Source organism: Bacillus rossius, chromosome 1 (assembly GCF_032445375.1).
Source record: "Bacillus rossius redtenbacheri isolate Brsri chromosome 1, Brsri_v3, whole genome shotgun sequence".
Taxonomy (NCBI): Eukaryota; Metazoa; Arthropoda; class Insecta; order Phasmatodea; family Bacillidae; genus Bacillus; species Bacillus rossius.
This window is the reverse complement of record NC_086330.1, coordinates 305,397,241-305,422,242: the sequence shown is the minus strand read 5'-3', so window position 1 is coordinate 305,422,242 and position 25,002 is coordinate 305,397,241. Positions and strand designations below refer to the sequence as shown.

The following is a 25,002-nucleotide window of genomic DNA, read 5'->3' as shown; positions in this document are numbered from 1 at the left end:
TCTTCGATTCTGACAGTAAGGAATCATGTTTACCATTCAGTATATAATTGTTTGTTAATTCCTTAATATTTATATGAAATTTAATTCCGAGGAAACGCCTGCAAAAAACATATATATAAACCACAAAATATGTCAGTCTTGAAGGATGCAATGACTTTTAAACAATTGTGACAATTTCAATATGTTGTGCAAAGTGACTTTCATAAAATTGTTTGGTGACCATTTGCATTTACACATAATTAACATTTCAACGGCATTCATTAACATTTTGTTTTAATGATTAATAGTATTTACTATTTATTAATAAGACTTGCAGTGTATTTATGTAAATAACAGAAAACATGCTGACCAGTAAAATATATGTTTTACAGATGGAACTGGACAAATTATATTGACATTAAATCTGTACTTTCTGTGGTACAGTGGAAATAAATAAAAATTATAGATTTTGAAATAAATTTAAAAAAAAATCTGTTAACGAGTTTTATATCTCAGTAGCGGCCGAGAGTTCATGAGTAGCGGCCGAGAGTTCGTAGCCGACGGACGTGTGCGCCGTGCGCTCCGCCGGCCTTTTGTGTGTTGCGCCGCGAGTTATTCATCATTAATTTGTCAGTAAGCAATCAATCAGATTTTTTGGGGTTTCCCTCATCAGTGTGTGATGATTCCTTTTGTGAAACAAATATAAAATCCCACTCTAAAATGATTAGGTCACCCATTAGGAAATCGGCATCTGTAACTACTGGATCTGGATCTGCCTCTACCGATTCTCTGGAAAAAACGACGTTTGGAATTAAAAGGCTGGAAATTTTAGGTAGTACCAAAGCTCCTAATTTCAATGATTTAGTAAAGAGGATTGACTTGCTTTGTGCCAAGTTTGATGATCTACGAAGTGAAAATGAAGTTCTTAAAACTTTACTAATTGATTCGCGTAATGAAACGGCGGAAATCAAACAGGAACTACTTCATATTAAAAGTTTATTACCGTGCTTGGACAAGGTGAAATCGTATAGTCAAGCTTTGCTTAAGTCCTCAAACAACAAGAACACGGAAAGTGAAAGTGTCGCAACAACTAGTGTCGCAACAGCTGGTGTCTCGGGTAACGGTACTCCGTCCCGTGACCCACATACGAATCAGCATGAAAAGCGCTTCGCCAAGAGCAGTAATAATATTATTAACCAACAGCCCAGTGAAGATGGTTTCACTACGGTGCAATACGGACGGAAAGCCAAGAAAATTGTGAATTCAGAAGAAAAACGTGATCATGATCGCAAAAAACCGCCCATGCAAGTAGGCATCAGAAATATCCCTACTCTAAAGACAGTTAGCAAATTGGTTCCAAGGAAAACAAAAGCATTATTTGTGACACGATTTGACCCTTCTGTTCAGGAACATGAGATAGTAGAGTATATTACTAATGAACTGAATCTCTCTCACGTTAAAGTCGTTAAACTGCGTACCAAATTTAACACTTACTCATCATTTCATATCTCTGTGCTTGAAGAAGACTTTGTGAGAATAAATAACATTGTTTTCTGGCCCAGTGTATGCCTGATCAGTCCTTTTTACGGGAAACTGCATCCTGAACAAATCACTAATAATGGATCTACGTCTGCTTCTGGACGGGCCAACGTCAATCCTGAGATTACATCTGCGTCGGCGTCTGCTTCGACGCCTACACTTATGTCTGAGTTGAACTTATCTGCGTCTAATCCTTCCCAGGAGCCCGGAGGAGCTCCATAAATCTTTATTTGTGGCTGTTTCTCACAAAGAGTGGGTAATCTTCTACCAAAATGTGAGAGGACTCAGGACTAAAGCAATTGAATTTTCAAACAATATTTTACATACAAACTATGATATCATTTGTCTCACCGAAACCTGGTTTACGTCAACGTCTATAAACTCGCACTATTTTAATGATTCTTATCACGTATTTAGAACCGATAGAGACCCTTCTTTAACACTAATGAATAGAGGAGGCGGTGTTTTAATTGCAGTAAATAAAAATAAATTCAAAAATGTATTTATTACTCATGAATATGACCATTTGGGAATAGAAGCCATTTGGATTAAAATTAGAACCAATCGTAAAAAATATTTAACACTTGGTAATATTTATTTACCACCTCAAATTACTCCAGAAACTTATGCTCTTTATTTTACACATCTGGAGGAAAAATTTAAAAATTTCCAAGATGACATTTTACTCTTAGGAGATTTTAATGTACCTGGAGTTGATTGGTCTCACTTTCACACTTCAAATATTACTCAAAATTCTATAAAATCTAAAGCATTTGCGTTAATCAGTTTTGTAACCACTTTGGGTCTGAATCAGTTTAACTATACTCAACCTCCTACTCGTCTACTGGATCTTTGTTTCACTAACTTAGATCTATGTACTATAACGCTCTTGATTATCTTGTTAAAGAAGATGTTTATCATCCAGCACTTTCTGTAAACTTCAAATTGGAAATAGTATCTAATGTTCAAAGTGATTCTGCTTTGTTTTTAAATTATAAAAAGGGTGATTATCTTGGTCTAATCACGGCATTGAAAAATCATGATTGGTCTGTTATCTATAATAATACTTATGACGTAAATACTATGGTGGATCACTTAACATCCATTATGCATGAACTCATAAATACGTACATTCCGACTTCTGCAAATTGTAAATCCAGGTTTCCTTTTTGGTATTCTAAACAACTCATAAAATTATTAAAATTAAAAAAACATTATCATAAATTATATAAAAGAAATTTGAACCCTCATTACTATTCAATGTTTGCACATTTTAGGAAAGAGGTAAAAAAACTGTTAATTAGAGACAAACAATATTGGTTAGAAAATATAAATAATAAAATTAAACATAACCCAAAAAAATTCTGGAATTATGTTAGGATTATGAGGAAAGGCTATGATCAACAATTATCACTTAAAATTAATGACTCTGTAACTAATGATTCTTCGCTGATGGCCAACAGCTTTGCAGACTATTTTGCTAGTGTCTATTTAACTCCTACCAAAATTAATTATTCATCTACCTTCTCCTCAAATAACCACTTCATACCCATGTTACTCATTTCTGAAAGTCTTGTTCTTTGGAGTATAAAATCCTTAAAGTCCTCTCTCTCAACTGGTCCTGACGATATTCCCAATTTTATAATTAAAGGTTGTGCATTTATTCTTGCACCTATTCTTCAACATATTTTTAATATTAGTATCTCTAGTGGTATTTATCCCACTAAATGGAAAACTGCCAAGGTTATTCCTATCCATAAGAAGGGTAACAAGCTTGATGTTTCTAACTATAGACCAATCTCACTATTGAATGGGTTTGCTAAAATTTTCGATAAAATTATATGTAAACATCTTAATTTTAATCTAAAAACTTGTTTCACTGAGGCTCAACATGGTTTTAGAATTGGAAAAACCATCACAACGAATTTAGTGTCGTTCTTAAATCCAATTTACTCTGAAGTTATCACTCGTGGTCAAGTTGATGCTTGCTACTTTGACTTGGCCAAAGCTTTTGATACCGTAAATCATCAAATTCTTCTTTCTAAATGCTCTTCTTTTGGACTAAGTGACAAATATATAAATTGGCTAACTAGCTATTTAACAAACAGAAATTTCTTTGTTGCAATAAAGAATATAAAATCAACTCTATATACTGCACCTTCTGGTGTTCCTCAAGGTGGTTCTCTTTCTCCCCTATTATTTAATATTTTCATTAATGACATCATTCATCAACTTAATTACTCTACTGGGACTCTATTCGCTGATGATTTAAAGATCTATCGCAAAATATCTTCGTATCATGATTGCTATCTTCTTCAATCCGACATCTCTGCAGTGGCAAATTGGTGCAACACAAATTTGGTACAGCTTAATAAAGATAAAACTACCATTATATCATTTACTAGACAATACTATCCTATCTGTTATAGGTACAACCTTGACAATTCTCCCATACTACAAACTAAACATGTTAAAGATATTGGCGTACTTTTGGATTCTAAATTATTCTTTCATTTACATACTGATTCACTTTTTTGTCACTCTAATAGAATTCTAGGTCTCATTAAGTACATCACCTTTCATTCTACTAATATTGATTCAATATTATCCTTATTCATGTCTTTAATCAGATCTAAACTTGAATATGGCTCTATTATTTGGAATAATTTAAATTTAACTGACATTGGGAAATTGGACAAAATTCAAATGAAACTCGGCCACTATATAATACAAAAAACCAATAGTTCAATCAACTTAAATAGTCTTCTAGGATCACTTAAGGATAGAAGAAATGTTCTTGATGCTCTATTTATTCATAATTGTTATTATAATTACCTTAATTGTCCTTATGTCCTAGAATCAACCGGTATTAAAATTTCTTCCTTTAATTGTCGCAAACCACCTTTTTTATGTACTTTCAATAAAAGGAATGATTTACTATATAGATTGATTTCTAATTACAACAAACTTGTTAATCATTTTGATCAAACCAACAAAAAAATTTGCCTTAAGAATATCTTATCTAACTTCTAATATTTTATTATATTTTTTGACTTCATTGTATTTTAGTTTCTGTGATATTTGTATTATATATATATTTTTTTTTTTTTCTTCTTTGTATTATGTATTTCCCATTTTTTTTTTTTGTCCAGTTTGTATTATGTTTGTCCATGTGTCTTTGTAACCTCTTTGTATATATGTATGGTGTCTACCACTATGGCCTTAGCTGTTGGTAGACATGTCACAATTTTAAATAAATAAATAAATAACATAAAAATGTATTTCCGAGAATATTATTCGTTATTAAAAAAAGAGAGGGCAGAGTTCGACAATAGTAATTTTATACTACTTTATTGACGAGACTTAGGATAACATTGCATGAAGAAATACACTTTGATGTTTCAAAATTAGGATAAAAATTCTAATGCAATATGCTGTGTATTTAATTCCCTTGTAAGCTAACACCACCGCGCAGAGAAACACTTTCTACAAGGCTAATTATTTGCGTATGTTATATATTAAAATTGTTTTCGATAGGTTTTTCTATGCTCTACAACTTTTGTTTGAAACGTTTTTGAATGCGATCTACCGTTTTGATGTAAATTCTTAAGTTTTTCAACTTAAAGTAAAAACAACGATTAATGGCAATACTTTAAACAACGAAATGCAAACACCAGGTAAAGAAATTATGTGTATAGTAACATTTATGGAAAGATAAATTTATAGGAAGTATGTAGGAAAAAAAACATCCCGAAAAGTGAAACCGTTTAGTTGCTACGATTTTTTTAGTAAATATATGTGAAAATTCAAAATGGCGACAGTATTTTTCAAAATGGCGGAAAACCCACAACCGGATTTTTTGGGATATTTGTATGGAGGCAGCGGAAAGTGTCCTCGACATTTTCCCAGTAGTCCCGGTTTGTTATTTTTAATGTCCGGGTTTGCCTTCATTTTTGCCTAATTTGATTGGACTATGTGTGAATGTTGGCGTTTCCGGAAAAAAATTTAGTGTTAATAACTCTCATTTTAGATATTATTCATAAGTATATATTTTATGTAATTTATTTGCATGTTGAATCTGAAAATGAAATTGTTAATATTTTAATATTTTAAAAATATTTACAATCATAATAAGCAGAATAACTTCTCTTACCGAAAACAACAGGTGCGGAGGTGGTTATGAATAACCAAAATTTCGGATAGTAACTAATACATTATTTTTAAACATTCAGTTAATAAATTAACGTGTTTCCGGTTTTAACAAATTTTAGAACCAATTGATGCACTTTATTATATAAAATACCAGTTTAACCTATGTATTTAAATTAATTTTAAATACAATAGTGTGATATGTTTTACTATTCAAACTGGCTGCCTACGAATTTTTTATTCTGACACAATCAGTAACAGTAGAAATACCAACACAAATATATTGCTTCTTTTTCAACTTCTTCATCACATAATGTTAAAAAAATATGTGTACAATCAAGGAAATATCTAGGACATTTTATGTATACTGAATGTTTCAAGCTTCAGCAAACAACATTTAAATGTATAACATTGTGTATAGATGAAACACGTTTACATTGAATGAAAATTATTTTTTTGTCGGCAGGTGCGAAAATCTTTACAATTCATATGGGAACGCGCGCGGCCCGAGAGTTTTGCGTGTGGTTTAACCGGCACAATTATCTCTGGTAGGCTGCTTGTATATTGTATACAGCCCATATCTTGGCATATATGCATGCAATAAGCAGAAAACTTTATAATACACACAAAGTTTTCAATGAGACCAGTTTTAACGTTTAAATTTATCAACTCCGTTTCACAGTCACGATTTTGCAAGTGCAAGTGGACTTCCTCAGTGAGGGGCTTCTTAATTCCCCCTATATCCCCTCCCCCACCAACCGGGTTCTACATACAATGCTTATAGACATTCTGGGTTTTTTTCTCACAGAAAATCCTAAGAAAGGCAACGTAAACTATTCAATGTAAGCTCGTCTCATAGCATGCTACTTTGGTTGCTGGTTCTCAACACTGGGCCTATATAAGACGGTATTATTTAAGTAACTATGTACATCCAAACTAAGTTTTGCTGAGCACATTATATTGTAAATTTTTTTTTTATATATTGCTTAAATTAGGATAAACATTACTAACATAAAGGTCTATTTAAGTATAATATAGAAATGTCAATGCGAAAAAAGTGACTTGAGTCAATTGCGGCTTAAGGCCCTTTTCGTGATTTCATTCACGTAGACTGCCAGTTCTTTGATTAAATGTTGATGTGCTATACAGTTTTGTCAGTGGGAATGGCATTATTGATTATTTATCATTTTTCGAATACGCAATTTTCTACTTCAATATTAATGCAGAAGATCGTAACTTACGTTTTTTTTTTCTTAAGACATGTAACCGGTGGTTTGAATGCTAGCAATACTAGCAGCCGGTATGACGTACTTCATTGGTGTGGTTTCTCCGGCACGTTACACGATTTTCCCAGCTATTGTAACGTGTCCCGCTTTTTCACACCAATTTGGTTTTTCATTTATTATTTTATTAAACTTTATCAAAATTAAACAGGACTCCATCTATGGTTGAGACTTTGGCGACAGTGATGGAGCTTTTAAACAATCATCAACCGCTAGGCTTATGCTATTCATATATTGTTGAATTCATGAATTGTTGTGTGATCGGAGCTGTGATAAGTATAATAATGAATATCGGTTTCATCATTATCATTTACATTGTGTCAAACTTTGCGCCAGTTGGATTTATTGGCTAATATTTTTAATTTTGTAGATACAGTTGTTAAAGTCAGGGACGTAAGAAAAATTCAATTTGGGGCAAGGTCGAGTGTGGTGTCTCTCACTACAACTCATTCTTCACCAAGACCCTCCTGCATTAATTACTTCTTTAAAATCTCATTGGTTCTAAATGAATAGGCCTACATGTTGTTTGGTATAGTAAGAGTTTAATGGATTTAATTTACTGAAACATTTTTTTTTTTTCACGGAAGGGAACCAGATTTTATACTAGTGCTAATCTGAATGTAATTGTTTGAAATATCAATTCGTAAAATATAATTTGTGTCATTGCAAATTACATTACCTACAGTGATAGAAAAAAACTACGTCAAAAAAAAAATATAAAAAAAACCAAGGCCTCAAGGTATCTCCCCTAGAGAAAAGTTGAAAACTCTTTTGCTGTAAATGTGACAAATAAAGAACATTTTCCACATAATAAGTAAGGTTATTTCGGCTTGAAATTGTTTCAAAGTTAATCTCTTACACTGCAACAGTCGCATTCCGAGCAAGATAAGTATCCATCTGTGCGATTCTCATTGTTACTGTTGATTTTATATTAAGATACGTACACAACTATGAAAGGTTTTTGTAAAATCCAGTATATTTTTTCTTCAGAACGAGACAGCTTCATCTGTCTGGCCCTGACTTCTAGCATTGAAGCCTTATGTTTGCGTTACACTTTGACATGCATGTTTTAAGAATTTACCGTGCTGTTAATGAAACACTTTGTAGCACACTTTGTATGCACTATGTTAAGCTTCATGCATTGTGTCTTACAGTAAGATACTCCAAAATTGAATTCAGGTAGTTCATGCACTCAATCATTGACTAAGCTGATGTTTCTGTTCTCCTAAACTAACTTCTCGCTCGCATGGTGATACAAAACCCAAAGACAGGGACGATTTTGATGACAATGTTTCAACTAGTGATGGGTTGGTATCAAAATACGAAAACCAGAGTACTTCATCTTCATGCAATAAGTTACGAAAAACCATTTCAGCGTTTTATAGTTTTCGCCGTTTCCACTACGTACATATTTTGTTGCGCAAATTTTTGAGTAGTTTTAATACCTACCTATTCAAACATTGTAATAAATCTTTGCAATCACTCGCGAACATCCTTAACTGAAGCACACTAAAAATAAAATTAAGTGTCTGTATAATGCTGGAGTATCGAAAGCGGTACTGTATAATATTATATTTTAATGACATTTTAGTTTTCACCACTTTGTAATCTGATTAATCTTTGATGAAATAAAAATTCCATTTAATCCGTATGGGAAATAATTTTAAAAAAAAAGTGTTACATTCCCAAGTAGGTCGTAGCTCGATGGTACTTCACTCGTATTTAATTTATGGACTGACAAATTTTTCATATTTATTGATCTCGTGTATGCTCTGAATTTAAATAACACAATATGTTGGTTAATAGTTATGCAGGCTAAAATTTGTATAATCAAAGTTAGTTTGGCAACCAGGCCTGTTTGCATGGCAGTGCCACTAAAGTGAATGTAACGTAATAGTATTTTTTTTTTTTTTGTAAAACAAAGCTTCAACAGTTTTTTTTTTCTTCAATTCATTAATTTTCTTAGAAGTTAATATATTATGCTGTACCATGTATTATTGTGTATTTTAACAAAACAAGTAAACTAAGTGAAGAAGTATTATGTGTTATCATTTAATATTGCATTTGTATGATAAAATTTTCAGGAAACGACAAGTTCCTTAAAATACAATTTTTTTGGAGGGTCGATGTTGGCACGCCTTGGCAAGCATATCGAGTCTCGCCAAGGCATAGTCATCAAAAACGAAAGAAACAGTAACAGGCTTATAGTTATGGAGTTAGGATTTGTTAGGAGATGGCATGCAGTGACAACTGAAGTAATTTTTTTTACCTCATCATTGTCATATTGTTCCGCCCAAAACATTGCACAAATGTTGCATTTGAATCTCCTTAGTTATATATTTTTTTTATAAATGTGACTGTCTATGTCATTTAAAATAGTTTCCACAATGCAAGCACTTCACTTCAGCCGTTTTAGGCGTTTAAGCCTAACCAATATGGCGCAACAATTAGCAGAAGAAAAAAAAATGCTTTCACTCAGTTGCCATCAAATAGACTTGGCTACCCTCTGTTTAAACGAAAGACATTCTGAAAGTAAGTTTTGTCTTTGTTTTTTTTTTTTTGAAAGAGCAGATGATACGCTAGGTGAAACAAGCAATCGCCTTAAGAATCCGCACCCATTGCTGGTTCAATGACGTAAGTAGCGTCAACGGAGGAGGAATGGCGCACGCGCAGAGCGCCGAAGAAAAGACAGTATAGCAGACACTGACAACGTAGTCGCCAAACGCGGGACTGGCGTGTCACTTCAAAAACAATGCTTAGGTGGAGCAGGCTGTGTGACAATTCCTTGCATCGCAGGGCACCAAGTTTTACCAGAGTGGTTTCTTCAAACTGATTGCACGCTAAGAATAATGTCTTAATGCCGGTGGCGACTATGTCTGAAAAAAGTGAAAGGTGATGCCATGGTGCATTTTGTTTGGCAATAAAGTTTCTGTGTGAAAGAGTTGCATAACTTACTTTTGGAACGTCCTTCGTAGTATAATCATCACAATAACACAAATATTTTTACGTTACGTCTTTGTTTGCGTTGTCTGTACCTACCGCAACTCCTGCACCCAAGGTGTAGCATGTGTACAGCGAAAGAAATAGCAAGTATGCAGGGCGTATTAATTCTCACCCGCACGCACATGTGCCAGTGAAATAAATTGTTAAAAAAAATAACAATTTTTAAGTCATCATTTATTTTAGAAAAATATTTTAATTTTATATGACAAAACATATACAATTTTTCAGTAAAACATTTGCGTTATTTACCATTTTTTATATTTTAATTTATTAAAACTATACAACTTTAATTCTAAACATAATTTAAAGTATATGAATATTTTTGAGGGGTTAAGCGTTCTAAGAAATTTAATGTTTCACTTAGTTTGTTTCTTACAAGTAAGCCCTCTCAAACCCACAAAATTGTGTGCTATGTGGGGTAACGGTCAATAAATTCAAACTTATAATTGTACATTGTATTACTTTAAATTTCATGAGCTTACATCGAGCTGAATCAAATGGGTGTATCTTATTTTCACTGTAAATTTCAGAAAAATTGATATGTTTAAGAATGATATTTTTTTGTTATTTCATTGTAGTATAATAGTACAAATTTGCCTAAATGAATGTCCATAAGACATTTCCATTTGCAATGCCTGCTTGAAGCAATGTGCAGCACTAACTCAAGTGTAATGTATTTATTGTATGTATTGTGAATCACCTACATCATGTTTCATAACTGTTACATGGAAAGGAAAACAAACATACGGATTCTGCACCGGTGGAGCCACAGTCAAGGACTCTTTAAAGAGAATAAAAAACAATCTCTCAATGTTCAGAGCAGTGCCATGGTTGTTCATGCTCGGCACAAATGATATATTGGTAGGGCCATGCAATTTTCGCGATCGCGAAAAAACTACGAAAAACGAGAAATATTCATGAAATCTGATTTTCCCACGAAATTTCCTTGTTTTGACAATTCACGATAAAACACGCGAAATACGCAAAAAAATTTTACTAACTCCTTTGTTCAACACAACAGAGACAGTGCCAACTTGTACCACCTTACTACGAAAATAATATGCAATATGCAATACGTTTTATAACTGCAAACACGGCAAGAAATTTCAACAATCCTTAAAAATCTGACGTGAGTAGAGTATTAAACTTGTATTCTCATAAATTCATGCGGTAAGGGAAGTGGATTGGAAAACAAACGGTATTTTTTTTCCCCGTAGCAACGTTACCAATTTATAATATATTTTTTCTAACCTCAGATAACTTGTCGTATATATAGAGCTGTTGGAAAAAAATTAAATAGAACCATCTGTCGAAACGATTGTGGTAATATATTTTATTAATAAAGTCACGCGCCATCTTCTTTGTTGATACTGCAAATTAGACCAAAGAGTCACCGACTCTTTCTATGCATAGATGTGTCTATCCAGATGTAGAAAGCCGCTCACCCGAACAGTTCCGAAGTTTTCCAATCGCAAGTAAATAGCACCATAATTAAAGGATTAAAATATTTTTATTTTACAGTCATTAAGTATTTTAAATAACGCCAACCTAACCTAAGATAACGTTTAACTTCGGAAGATTTCAGGTTGTGCTTGTGGTTTCTATTTGAACTGTAAGTTATCCATCCAATACAGCACAATGTTTTTAAAAGTCAATATCGCCACTATTCCAAAATGGCACCGTTCTGGAAATGTTCAGTATTCACAATGAATGCAACACATTAGGTCCTGAAATTCAAAAAAAAATAATTTCTTGGAAGTAATTAATTGTTGGTTAGTTCAACATGCCAAAATTTTTAACTTTGCATGAACGTGTAAAGGAATTTAAATAGATGGCTTTTTTTATTTTTGATGAAGGAAGTAAAATTATGATGAGCAAGTATTGTGACAGTCGTGTGGAGTGGCTACGAAAAGACTTGATTCTTGTAACTGCAGTCTGATACTTCAAGCCAACCATTTCAAGCATACTAGGGACATTGTTGTACATTTTAAATAAATTATCAGTATAAATATACCTATTTATGTATATATTTTTAAAATTTATTGCAAGGTATATGCATTAAGTGGCTTGAATATAAATACATTATATATTACATGCTAAGTTGATTAGTTTTAATATGCTATTATAAAGTTGATAAAGTGTATATATGCATATTTGTATAGGAAATTCAATGGAAAAATAATTTTAATAAAATAATATTATTTGCCGGTAATTTTTTTACAGATTTTTAACACGCTTTTCAATTTTTTTAACGAATTTTTATACCGCTTTTAACTGTTTATAATGACGAAATACCTCATTTTTATTCACCACTTTCAGGTGGCCCTATATTTTGGTAAATAACTTTATCAAGACGCTGACATCGTCCGGGCCTGCGGCCCCTTTTAAGTCCGATATGCCACCGCCCAAACACCACCCACCCTCCATTCAAACCTCCCGCCTACCCGTGCATGCGTGTGCGTGCATGCGTGTGTGCTCGCCCGGCAAGAGGGCGCTGTCGAGCCAGTGCGCCGCACCCCTAAAAACATAAGTATATATAATTGTGTTGTTTTTATATTCCCTAAGTGCAACGTGACTGCAGATCGGCCGGGAGGGTTTTATGTACTTTTATTTTAAAATAATGTATTAAAATATCGTAGCGTTTCCGGACATTCCCGAGGAAACCCGAAGCCAGACAATAATTACGTTTCAATCTTAATAATTATTATTTGTACAATCTTTTCTCTTCATTCAAAAATTGTTACATAATTTTCAATGCATTCTTGTCATGTTAATTTAGTTTCCCGTGGCACGAATTCGCTAATATCTTTTAACAGCAATTGTTTCGGCGGGAGGACGCCATGTTAGTCGAGCGAGCCATGATCTCGCCCCAGTCTTCCACTATCAACGACCGAGAGCAGACGCATCAGCACTCCGGGGACCTCACCGCTTGTTTTCTCTGCCAAGTAATTCTTTTAACTTTAATTTCGTCTCAATCACTTTCTTTTAGTCCTCGGAGCTACTCTCGGTCGGGGAACTGTTTCATTAATTAGTTTACGGCCAGTCTCGGTATTTTTCCTCGTACTACGTAATTTAATATGTGACCACGTGGTGGCTCATCACCCCTAAACCGATTCGTGCCGCGGGCGTTTTGTACAGTTTCAACCGTGTACGTGTGTGAGCGGAATTAGCGGAATAAATCAGGTGTGTGAATTTAACATGTTATTCTTTTATTTTCAATCTGTGTGACCACGTGGAGTGTGACGGCGTGTGGGACGCCTGAGAGCCCACTGCGTAGGTAAAAGCATGCCCGACACTGAGAGCGGGCAGGAATTAGTGCTAGATGTTTTCAAGGGGGAATATCACGTCTCACATGGGCGACGTCACGCCCTGAGTTAGGAGTCTCACCGGGTCCACGTGCCGTACCACGTGGTGGCGCCCACTAACCTTCCACCCTAAAGCCGACCGATCGACCCCCCCCCCCCCCCCCCCCGTGACAACGTGAAATGTAATTTATTTACATATTGAAGTATGTCAAAATGCAAATTAATGTTGTAATACATACTTTTTAATAGTTATCAAATTTATCATGAACTGCATTATGGAATGCAGAGTGGTCAAATCATCGGCCACACTGACCTGTCAAAGTCCTTACTCAGTTCCTCTTGTCAGTGCTGTGCTGATAGTGGATATTGTCATGTCACAGTGTCACTAAGCACTTGATCAACACAGGATGATTACAACATTTAATATTACTAAACAGCCCCTTGAAATGGTGACTGTACATACTTACATGTGTTAATATTACGAAGGAAAAAAAAAGTTTTACAAGCCGCACAAACTTTAATCATACAACTTTAATCATACAGAAATTTATGCTTAATTTATTTCGTCATATTTCTGGACAATTGTTGTGAAATGTATTTGGATACATTTGCCACTGCTTCGTATAACATAACTTCTCAAAAGAAGAAGTAAACATACATACTTTTAAAAGGAAAATATATCTTTCATGTTTTTTTTTTTTTAAATACTGTTGAAATGTTGATATTAGTTTTAATTATATAGCTAACTATTCGGAACGAAATATTTTAAGAAACTTGTTAACTTTTGTCAAGTAATTTATAAAAAAAAATATGTAGATTCTTCTTACTGGTCTGGCGAATTATGGAAGTTTAGGATGATAAGAACTGCATTCTTATTATTAGTTCAGTGAAGCGCAGAAATATATTGAAGTGTTTTCAGAATTTCCCCTTTTTTTTTTTTCCTTTTCAGACAGCACCAAGGATGAGTGACCAAAATTTCTAAAAGGGTGCGCCACCGTTGGGTGACCAGAATTACTCTATGGAGTATATTTCCTAAAATGCCAAAATCTCTGATGTAAAATGTATTATAGTTGGGCGCCTAGAAAACTCTATAAAGTACTAGTGTTGTGATTGTGTATGTAGCATAACTACTAACCTCTACAGAATATTAAATAAAATATGTCTTGTTACGCTGGTAGTGAAAGTATATTATTCTCAGGTTGTATGTACTGGTGTAGTTTGACTCTGTGTGAATATCAGAAAATAAAATGTCGTATATTTTCTTAGCAGTATGTCTCCTTCTCTTTGGTGTAAATATTATGACCTTAAAATCAACAAATATAATGACTAAAACAATATTCTTTAACTGGTAGTGTGTTTAAAAGCATTAACTTCTCTATGGCTGCTGATCTCAGTGTAATAAAAATTAATTATTCTTTCAAGACAGCCAAAGCTAAATAATTCTTTCTCTCTGGTTTAACATACACATGATATGCAAGTATGGTTATCAATCGGAAAAATAAAGATATAATGAAAATTTAACTTTTTACTAGGGTCAAAATTATGGTTGTATGGGTGACAATACTCTTTTGCAACATATTCAAATGTAACATGAAAAGTGACAGAGTCAATGATTAGCTAGCAACATACAAACACCTTTGGGACAATTATTCATATTTAAATAGGTTTTTCATTAAACAAAATTTCAATATCAGTTATACTTAAATGTCTTTCAGAATTAATTACGTTTTACGTAATTGAATCACTGAATAATGGTTTGGTTATCAGTCAATATTTTAAATTTTATTGAAACACATTTTACCTGGCAAATTAGTCCTTTTTTGTTACTACCAGCTCAGTCTCTTTCGGTAGATCAATCTATCTCAAGACTTCTGGACCTGGGGCTATTCTTTAAACATTCAAGACAATTAATGACTTTAACAGACTTTAACTTCGATCTAGTACATATTACTGCTCAATGTAAATTAACCAGGTCCAGTATGTACAAGCTACAAGTCTTTAAGTCGTATTAAGTTGGTTTTGCAAGTTTCAAATTAGGTCTTGATCGTAAACATCATGGTTTAAGATATCTTGACATTAGAATAGGACAGGTAACTTCTCGCTGTTCTTGTTAATTCGGGATGGGGCAGACAAACCTCGTCGCGTCGTTACAAGACCAAGAGGCTGTGGAAAACCTCTCCGAACCCCTGTCTCTCCTCCGATGTTGCTGGTTAGATCTCAGTCTCTCCTCCGATGTCGCTGGTTGGGTCTCCGTCTCGATGCACCTCCTCTCGTGCTGCTGGTACTCCCGCAGGACTGGCGTCGGTCACCTGGAGTCGTCTAGAAGGCTGATGTCCTCCGGTACACCGTCTACGATGCCGTCTACAGCCGTCGGACTCCTTCCATCTCGAAGATTGATAGTCGTTTCCTTTTTTTCTTCTTAATTAGTCGTTGATCTAGTTCTATTTAGGCTATTAGTCAAAAACCTATCGTCATCGTCGATTCTTTAGTAGAGCTCCGAACATCGGTAACTACCTCTTCTTCATTGCGTAGTTCCGGGCATTTCTTACAAAATCATAATTTTCACGTATATTCTAGCTATTCAGTCGTCGTTCCAATGTTTTACGTGATATTCTTATATTCATTTATGACTAAATCACGGAGCTCTCTCTCTCTCTAATCATTCTCCCATGATAGTAGAACAGAAACTAAAGTTCCAATTTGTTTTAAACAGTTAGAAAGTTTTCTGTATTGAACACACTCCGAAATCTCACTGGAAATTACTAAATTGTTTCAATAAAATATATGCGCAGTCAAGCGTCCAATCACATATCCTCTTTCCTCAGTCATGACCCAAAAACAATATTAAAATGTGCAAGCTCATTTCCTATTCGTCGCTGTTTAACAAATGTTTGCAAAGACATTTCATAAAATTATTACTTAGATAAAACAAGATAAAACATAAAAATATTAAAGAGTAAAACAAATTGACCTGACCATAGAGAGACAATACTTGTAAATATAATTCATAACAGGGCTAAGACAAAGTCATAGAGGTAAGAAGTAAAAATAATAAACATAAAATTCCTTTCTATTGAGGGCTTCTCAAATACCTCTATAATATATATATATATATATATATTTCCAATCAAACTAATAAAACAAATTGTGTAAAGTATTAAAATAGTTTGTCAAAGGTGTAACACATGTTCATTTTTTTATATTATTTAAGGTATATCTTTAAATGCTACTTTAAACCAATGGTGATACAATGAATACAGTAGAACCCTGTTATAATATTTTAAAAGTCGGCAAATATAGTAACTTGGCATTCAATTGAAGAACATATTCTTCAAAAATTTAATATGATTGAATAAATTTTATTAATTTTTGCTTTAAAGTATTTTTTTTCATTAAAAACATAATTTTCATATTTATCGGTGTGTAACATTTAAGAAACATTTATTCACTTTCACAGAGCCATCACTGACATGAGTGGAACTATTTCATGGGTTGTCTGTAAGAACGTGGTTTTCAACCATAACTTACTGAATTATTTTTCAAATGGCCTACTGAAACTACCTAGGTTCATGAAAATAATTTTAAAAAATGAATTGTAAAAGTTACAAAATCCAAATTAAAAAATTGCAAATCTGCAATTGCAAACTACTTTATCCAAACTGTTAGCATATCTAAGATATTGAGTTTAAGTAACAGAAGACTGTAAGAAACACGCCAAACATGGCATTGATGAAAACATTAAAATAAAATAAACCAAACTTGCTTATGCATTAACTTTTATGAAATGCAGTGCAACGATGTGTCCTGTGAATGTGTAAATCTATACTGTATTATCATATTTTATATCAAAACGCATGAACGTAATTTGTGGTACGGTATGTTGCTCTAGAAGGGCACGAGACTGTGGTATATGGCGTGAGACATCTGTAGCATCATAAAAGAACTAAGGCGAAGGAAGTGTAGGGTGGTATTGGTTTTGTTGACGGCTGAGCGTTCATAGTCGACGGCGTGCGCGCGCGCTCCCCGGCTTTAATGTGTTATTATTTCTTCACTATCGTTAAGTTCGAGTTCCACTCATAATTGATTCATCGCTGCTTAATCTTTCCGACATTCATGGGTTTTCATTACCCGATAATAATGATACGATCATTGAATTAGTTCCTGACACGGTTACTAAAATGTTCAGATCGCCTACTAAAACAGTGATTTCTAACTCGCCGGGAATATCTGAAAAAGCAAGTGAAAGTTCATCGAAGCAAAAATCATCTAGTGAAGCTTGGACGGTAAAACTTCTTGATCCCACCATGGAAGACTTAATCTCGGCCGTGAAATCCCTCAGTATGAAATTTGACGAGTTAAAAAGCGAGAATATGGTGTTAAAAACCCTTCTTATCGACTCTCGTAGTGAAACTGCAGAGATAAAAAATGAACTGCAACAGATCAAACAGATCTTATCTTCTAAGACTGATTCTGTTAATTCATACAGTCAAGTAGTAAAAAAAGTCTCCTCAAACAAGAAACCTGTTTGTGTCGAGTCATCCGGTGTATCTGGCAACAGTGCGCCCACCAGTGACCCACTTACAACTCAGCGTCTCCAACGACGTCATCAGAAAAAACGGTAAACAGCTCGTCGACGAAGACGGCTTCACCGTAGTACAACATTCACGCAAGTCCACGAATAATGAAAACTCCGATAGAAAATCATCTAACACGGATCGTAAGAAAAATCCCTTACAAATTGGCATCAGGAATGTTTCAACATTAAAAACAATTGCTAAACCTATTTACAAAAAAACAAAAGCTCTCTTTGTCACGCGTTTTGAGCCGTCTGTCACGGAACAAGAAGTCGTAGATTATATTTCCAACGAACTAAATCTCAAGCAAGTCAAAGTGGCCAAGCTCCGGACAAAGCATAATTCTTACGCCTCCTTCCATGTATCTGTTCTGGAAGAAGATTTTAGTAGAATTAATAATATTGTTTTTTGGCCCAGTGGCTGTTTAATCAGTCCTTTCTTTGGAAAACTGCATCAAGACCAAATTGTTAGTCCTAATCCATCTCCAGAAGCTCTCGGTAATTCTACCCAAGTTCCTGCAGTACATCGTCACCTTTTATGCCAGCAACTTTTATGCCAGGGCCTGGAGGAGTGCTTCCTACTCACTTTCCAGTGAATGCCCAATCTTAATGAATGGGAAATTGCATATCAGAATGTTAGAGGACTTAGAACAAAATCCGTTGAATTCTTTGATAATCTTATTAATACTCAGTATGACACAATCTGTCTAACAGAAACTTGGTTCAACGAAAGATGTATCAATGCTCATTATTTCACCGATAATTATTCTATTTTTAGAACCGATAGGGATCCGCTACTCTCATCAATGGAACGTGGTGGCGGAGTGTTGATCGCAGTGAATAAACATAAATTCCCTTCTGTTCAGCTAATTCAATTATATGACTATCGTGGAGTAGAAGCCGTATGGATTAATATTAAAATTGCTTTTAATAAGTACTTAACATTGAGTAATATTTATCTTCCTCCAACTACATCACCTAATCTATTCACATTGTATTTTGAAGCTCTTGAACAAAAACTCGTTAATTCTCATGATAATGTGATTATCTTAGGTGACTTCAATGTACCTGGGATAGATTGGAAAGGTAATCACTATTTCAATATTGCTCATGCACATGTCAGATCCAAGGCTCAGTGCGTACTTGATTTCATATCTAATTTGGATTTAATTCAGCACAACCTAATACAATCTTCCAATAACCTTCTAGATCTTTGTCTTTCTAATCTATCCCATTGTGTGGTTGAAAAAGCTGTTGAATCTCTGGTCAAAGAGGATATCTATCATCCTACCCTACTTATTAAACTACTTATTGAGGCGACCTCACACAATTTTACTCCAGATTCTATTTTCAGAAACTACAAAGCTGGTGATTACTTAAGCCTATATAACTCTCTAAAAACCCACAATTGGGATGAATATTATAACACCACTGATGTAGATGCTCTTGTAGATCAACTTACATATTGAATCTGTGATAAAATCAATACTCACATTCCATTATCCACACGCAAGGCCTCTAAACATCCTTATTGGTTCTCTGGTGATTTAATTCATGCCTTAAAATCTAAAAAACACTTTCATAAACTCTATAAAAGAAACAATAATACTCAGTATTACCTTTTTTTCTCTAAATATAGAGCACTAGTTAAAAATCTTATTAAGCGTGATAAAACTAATTGGAATCGTAGTATCAATAATAAGGTTAAGAATAACCCTAAAAAATTCTGGAGATATGTCAATGTTATGAAAAATGGTTATAGTGAATCTCATTCTCTTAATGTCAATGGTGATATCTGTAATGATCCAGGTATTCTATCTAATGTCTTTGCTAAGTACTTTTCTAGTGTATATGTACCATCCACCAACCACCCTCGTATCATTGATCCCGATATCATTCACGATTCAATTCCTGTATCATTCTTATCAGAAAGCCAGGTCTTATGGGGAATTAAATCATTAAAACCAACTATGTCTACTGGTCCTGACGGTATACCAAATTTCATTATTAAAGGCTGCTCTTTTATTCTAATGCCTCTATTGTTGCATCTATTTAATACAAGTCTAAAATCACAAGTATTTCCCACTAAATGGAAAATAGCTAAGGTTATTCCCATACATAAAAAGGGTAGTAAACTCAGTGTATTTAATTATAGGCCTATATCATTATTAAATGGCTTTACTAAAATCTTTGAAAAAATAATATTTAAACATATTAACTTCCCAATAAACAACAGATTAGCTCCTAATCAGCATGGCTTTAGAAATAGTATGACAACTTCTACTCATCTTTTCTCATTTATTAATCCTATATACAATAAAGTTACAACAAGGGGGCAGGTTGATGCATGTTATTTTGATCTGGCTAAAGCCTTTGATACTGTCAATCACTCCATTTTACTAGCTAAACTTTCTAATTTCGGTCTCTGTAATAATTATATAACCTGGTTTACTAGTTACCTTAAAGATAGATGCTTCTTTGTTTCACTAAATAAAAACACTTCTACTTTATATCATGCTACTTCTGGTGTGCCTCAAGGGGGTACTTTATCTCCCTTATTATTCAATATTTATATCAATGATATTTTTAAAGTTCTTCATCATATTACTGGTTTTCTGTTTGCTGACGATCTTAAAATATCCAGAGAAATTTCCTCCTTAAATGACTGTCTGCTTCTTCAATCTGATATTACTGAAATTGATAATTGGTGTAAAATGAATTTAGTTTCACTTAACAAAGATAAAACAAAAATTATTTCTTTCACAAGGAAAATTCATCCAGTTAAATATGATTATTTTCTTGACAACTAATAAATTTCCAAATCTCTTAGTATAAAAGATCTTGGTGTTATTCTTGACTCCAAACTATTCTTTCATCAACATGTTAATTCTTTAGTATCCTTTTCCCCTAGAACCTTATATTTAATAAATTATATAACTTACTATGCATCTAATATTGAATCCATTCTTACTCTTTATTTGTCCTTAGTTAGAAGTAAACTCGAATATTGCTCAGTTATCTGGAACAGTATTAACACCACCGATAGTGACAAAATTGAATCCATACAAAATAAATTTCTCAAAATAATTAGTTCTAGATACCATCAATTACCAAAATTAGAATCTCTTTCAAATCGTCGCATCCATCTGGATGCCCTGTTTGTGTTTAAGTGCTATAGTTCAAAAATTAATTGCTTATACTTACTTGATAACTCTGGTATTTGAGTCCCGCAGTTCAAAAGCCGCCTTCGATCCCTATTATGTTCCTTATACAATAATAATGATTTAATTTACAGACTTATCTCAAATTTCAATAAATATGGAAATTTTATTAAAAACTTTAAATTTTAATTTTTTATGATTACCCTAATATCTTGAGTAATTTTATAATCCTGTTTATTCTTCCCATTCTAGATCATTTAGTTAAGATTATCTCAGTTGCTGTTTTGTTTTGTTTGTTATTGTGTCATCTTTTATTATCCTATGTATGTTGTATTTATTCGCTTGTATGTGTCATCTTTTATTATCCTGTTTATGTTGTATTTATTCGCTTGTATGTGTCGTGTTTTTATTACTTGTTCTGTGCACACCTCCAAAGCTTCGGCTGTTGGTGTGCATGTCACAAATCTAATAAATAAATAAATAAATAAAATAAATAACCCGCCTACACCCGGGAAGCTCGCAGGATCACGCCAGGAAATTGTTTAACAATTATCTTCGCTGCAAAGCAGGTAACTTTATTAGATACCATAATTCTCAAGTTGTGACAATTTAATTTTTCTATTTCATTTATGATAAACTTTCAGGATATGAGGTTAATATTGATTACTTGGTTTAGGGCCAAGTAGAACGTAGGATAGCTTGTGTTCCATTTAAAAAAACTCAGTGAAGATAAAACTGCACAGACATGTGTAAAAAAGTTGTATTCAATCTAAAGTTTACATCCGTTTTTAATGAATATTTTCATTACAGTTAGTAAAGTATTAAATATTTAACATCAGAGAAAGTAATTTCTTGTGACGTAAGTATTACATTGATGTTGCAAATGTGATGTAACACAATGCACATAGATACATTCCAATGGTTTGGAGAAATGATATTGAGTTCGGGGGGAAAATATTGATAGTTTTTGTCAAGTTGTGCATAGTGCGTGCATTGTTGTATTATATCATATTCCCAAGAACATTGAAATGGCAATGTCACAAGAAATTATACTTTCTCTGATGTGAAATATTTCATACTTTACTAACTATAATGGAAATAAACATTAAGAATGGTTGTAAACTTTAGACCAGGACAGCTTGTTGCCTTTCAACAAAACGTCTGGCAGACCAGAACGCTGGACACCGTAGAGTATAGAGATGTGGAAAGTGGTTGAGTCTGTAAATAAGCCCCATTTGGTTAGAGGAACTAACATACAATTTTTGAAAGTAGTTAAATCCGTGTACATATTGCGTTTATAATATTTCAAAAAAATCAAATATTTTGCAGATTGCATCTACATCAGGGTTTTGTATTCATACAACTTACACAAAACCAAGTGAAAGAAGTTTACACATTAAACACACTAATGTACAATATATTGTACCGGTACAGTGCTGTACAGAGCTGCTGGCGCAGTGTTCTGGGCGTATGCAGCCCGCAGAGGCCCTTGCCAGACTGTTTTTTTTTTTTTTTTTTTTTTTTTTTGCAAGATTTGGAAAAACAAACAGTAACTTTGCCGTGGCCGTGTGTTTATTGTGTTTTCCAGGCCTGCGGAGGATATTTACGGTAAATTTACAACTTTTTGACTTTAACGTTAACTGTCAGTTTCCGGTCGTCCATTATTCCTTTAAAAATTGGAACATCAGGTGATGGCCATTGCGGCTAGTGGATGTGTTTATCTGGCGGTTTCCGATAAACGTTAAAAGTGATAAATAATTTCAGTGCGGGCACGTGATTTACGTCTTAAAATGTTGTTAAGACATAGCGGCCACATATTTCTGAAGATTTGGTGATGGAGAGTTACTCCAAGAGGCAGGATATTCGTATCTCCAGTACGGTAGGATACATCCTGCACTGCTGATGCTTGCATACCCTATAAACATCTGCGAAGTTAGCAACGGACACTCAGTGGTCCTGAGGTATTTTTTTTAACTCATCTCCCTAAAAAGCCGAGCGAACTAACCATTTTTTTTTTTCATTTTGTCAGAAACTTTTGCTATTGCACTACTAGCTATCCATAATTATTTTTATTTTGGGTAAATGTGTGCCTGGAACGGCCTTGTATTTTATTCTAATTTCAATAAAATATTTGTTTTGTTTTTTTTATTATTTACATTTCTCTTATTTATACATCCACCTACCAGACTCAAATGTTCTCTTTTTCTTTCGAGTTGATTAATAATTTTAATGCAACAAATGTTGAAGGGTTTAATGATCAGTGTTTAGTGTATTTGTTAATTACCATACACCACAACTCCACACACTTGTTGTAAGTGTACTCCAATACCTACTTATTTTAAGTAAGTACACCTACATTTCTGTGCCTGTTTACACTTACAATATCTTTGTGCAAAGTGTACAGATTATTGTTCCAAGCATAGTGGTCCTGCCATGGTACACGTCCTTCTTCAGACACAAAGAACTGCCTAAACTCATCTCTCATGGCTTTTGCCTCTTCAGAAGACTTGCGTGGTTTGTTTACCAGAGGTGTCATTCCTGTATTGGCTTGGATAACTTCACGCCATGATCCAGGAATGATGCTTCCGTCTTGAGTGTCCATGTCAAATGACACTTGAGGTGAGTAAATTTGTTTGGAAGTTGAACTTAGTCGAAGAAAGTTTTGCAAGTATATGCATGTGGTAGTTACAGTCACTGCATTTTCAACACTAATAGCCATGGGCTTCCTGAACACCCTAAAGACACTAGCCAAAAGTCCAAAGCTATTTTCAATATTCGCCGAGCACGCGAGTGTCGGTAATTGTATATTCTCTCAGGCGAGCCCTTGTCATAGTGGCCGGTATAGGGTTTCATAATATTCTCCTGTAATGGAAACGCTTCATCTGTCAAAAGCAAATAAGGCGAGGCTTTCACTTGTCCTGGAAGAGGCTCAGGTTGTGGGAGAGAAAGTCTGTTGTCTGATAATTTCTGATAAAAGTCAGTTTCCCGAAACACTCCGCCGTCAAGAGATTCTTCCTTGACATCCTATATTTGCGTACTGAAAATTATAGGTAGCATCACAAATTCTATGAGCACTATACTGAAAGTTCCCGTATAGTTGAAAAACATACTACCACTGTTTTTAGGGTACTGAATCACAATATGTTTTCCGTCACAAGCGTCAATACAGTGAGGGTAATTTCAGTGTCAAAATGTTGTGATATTTTCTTCCATTCAACTTCGGTGGTTGGATACTGAAAAATAAAGATGTAATTTAATAATAATAACGTTAAAAAATTATTACAACCTCTTTCGAAGTCTAAATACATGCCGCACATTTATACCATACATGCGCGCATCGGTCCAAGTAGACTGATGCAGTCTTCAACAGAATAATAAACAAGCCATACATGATGAGATACAATACGTAACGTTCAGAGCATAAACACAACTTTATTACTGTCTATGTCAGATAAATAGATGCTACACTGACAGAAATTACTGGTTGTTTGACACATAAATAAATATAAAATAAACTGTTGTCCTTGGCTGTGTGATGATATTATTGTTGTGTTAGTGCAAGTTAAGCCCTGGCTCTTTCATTTATACATATTTTACGATAATTATGTTAACACAAATGGTAACCAATATTGTAACATTGTTTCATCCATATTGTTGCAAATATTGTTCAAAGTGCAGCCCCATTTTGCAAGACAAAAAAGTTAATAACTGAATTAACGAAAATGCATTAATTTGAGGTTACATCAAAACTTACCTAAAACCATTTTAGATATTGCATAAAAAATATAATGGTACACAGTAAAAGCTATTTGCAGCAATACTGATAGATGAAATTTACAATGTTTACCATTAGTGTTTTTCAAGCAATATCATAAAAGCTTCGTAAATAGTACATGCAGACCATAAGGGTGTGTTAATTTGAGTACAAGTAGAATTAACACCTTTTGACGCAAAGTGTACACGAGACATAGTTTTGAACAAAATGTCCGTTTCGCAAAAACCTCATTTGC

The 25,002-nt window shown here is 33.9% G+C and overlaps 1 protein-coding gene across 10 annotated transcripts in view; it reads left to right on the top strand.

Annotated features, from left to right (window-relative positions):
- The first annotated feature begins 6,365 nt into the window (after positions 1-6,365).
- The window catches only part of LOC134527858 (piggyBac transposable element-derived protein 3-like), a 72,646-nt gene continuing 54,009 nt past the window's right edge, over positions 6,366-25,002 (top strand). For 4 of the 10 annotated variants that reach the window (XM_063360835.1, XM_063360830.1, XM_063360828.1 and 1 more), the window contains exon 1: positions 6,366-12,002. The gene's annotated coding sequence lies outside the window, so the exon portion shown is untranslated. The remainder of the gene's footprint in view (positions 12,003-25,002) is intronic. The other 6 variants (XR_010074302.1, XM_063360833.1, XR_010074301.1 and 3 more) reach the window with 3 other exon arrangements.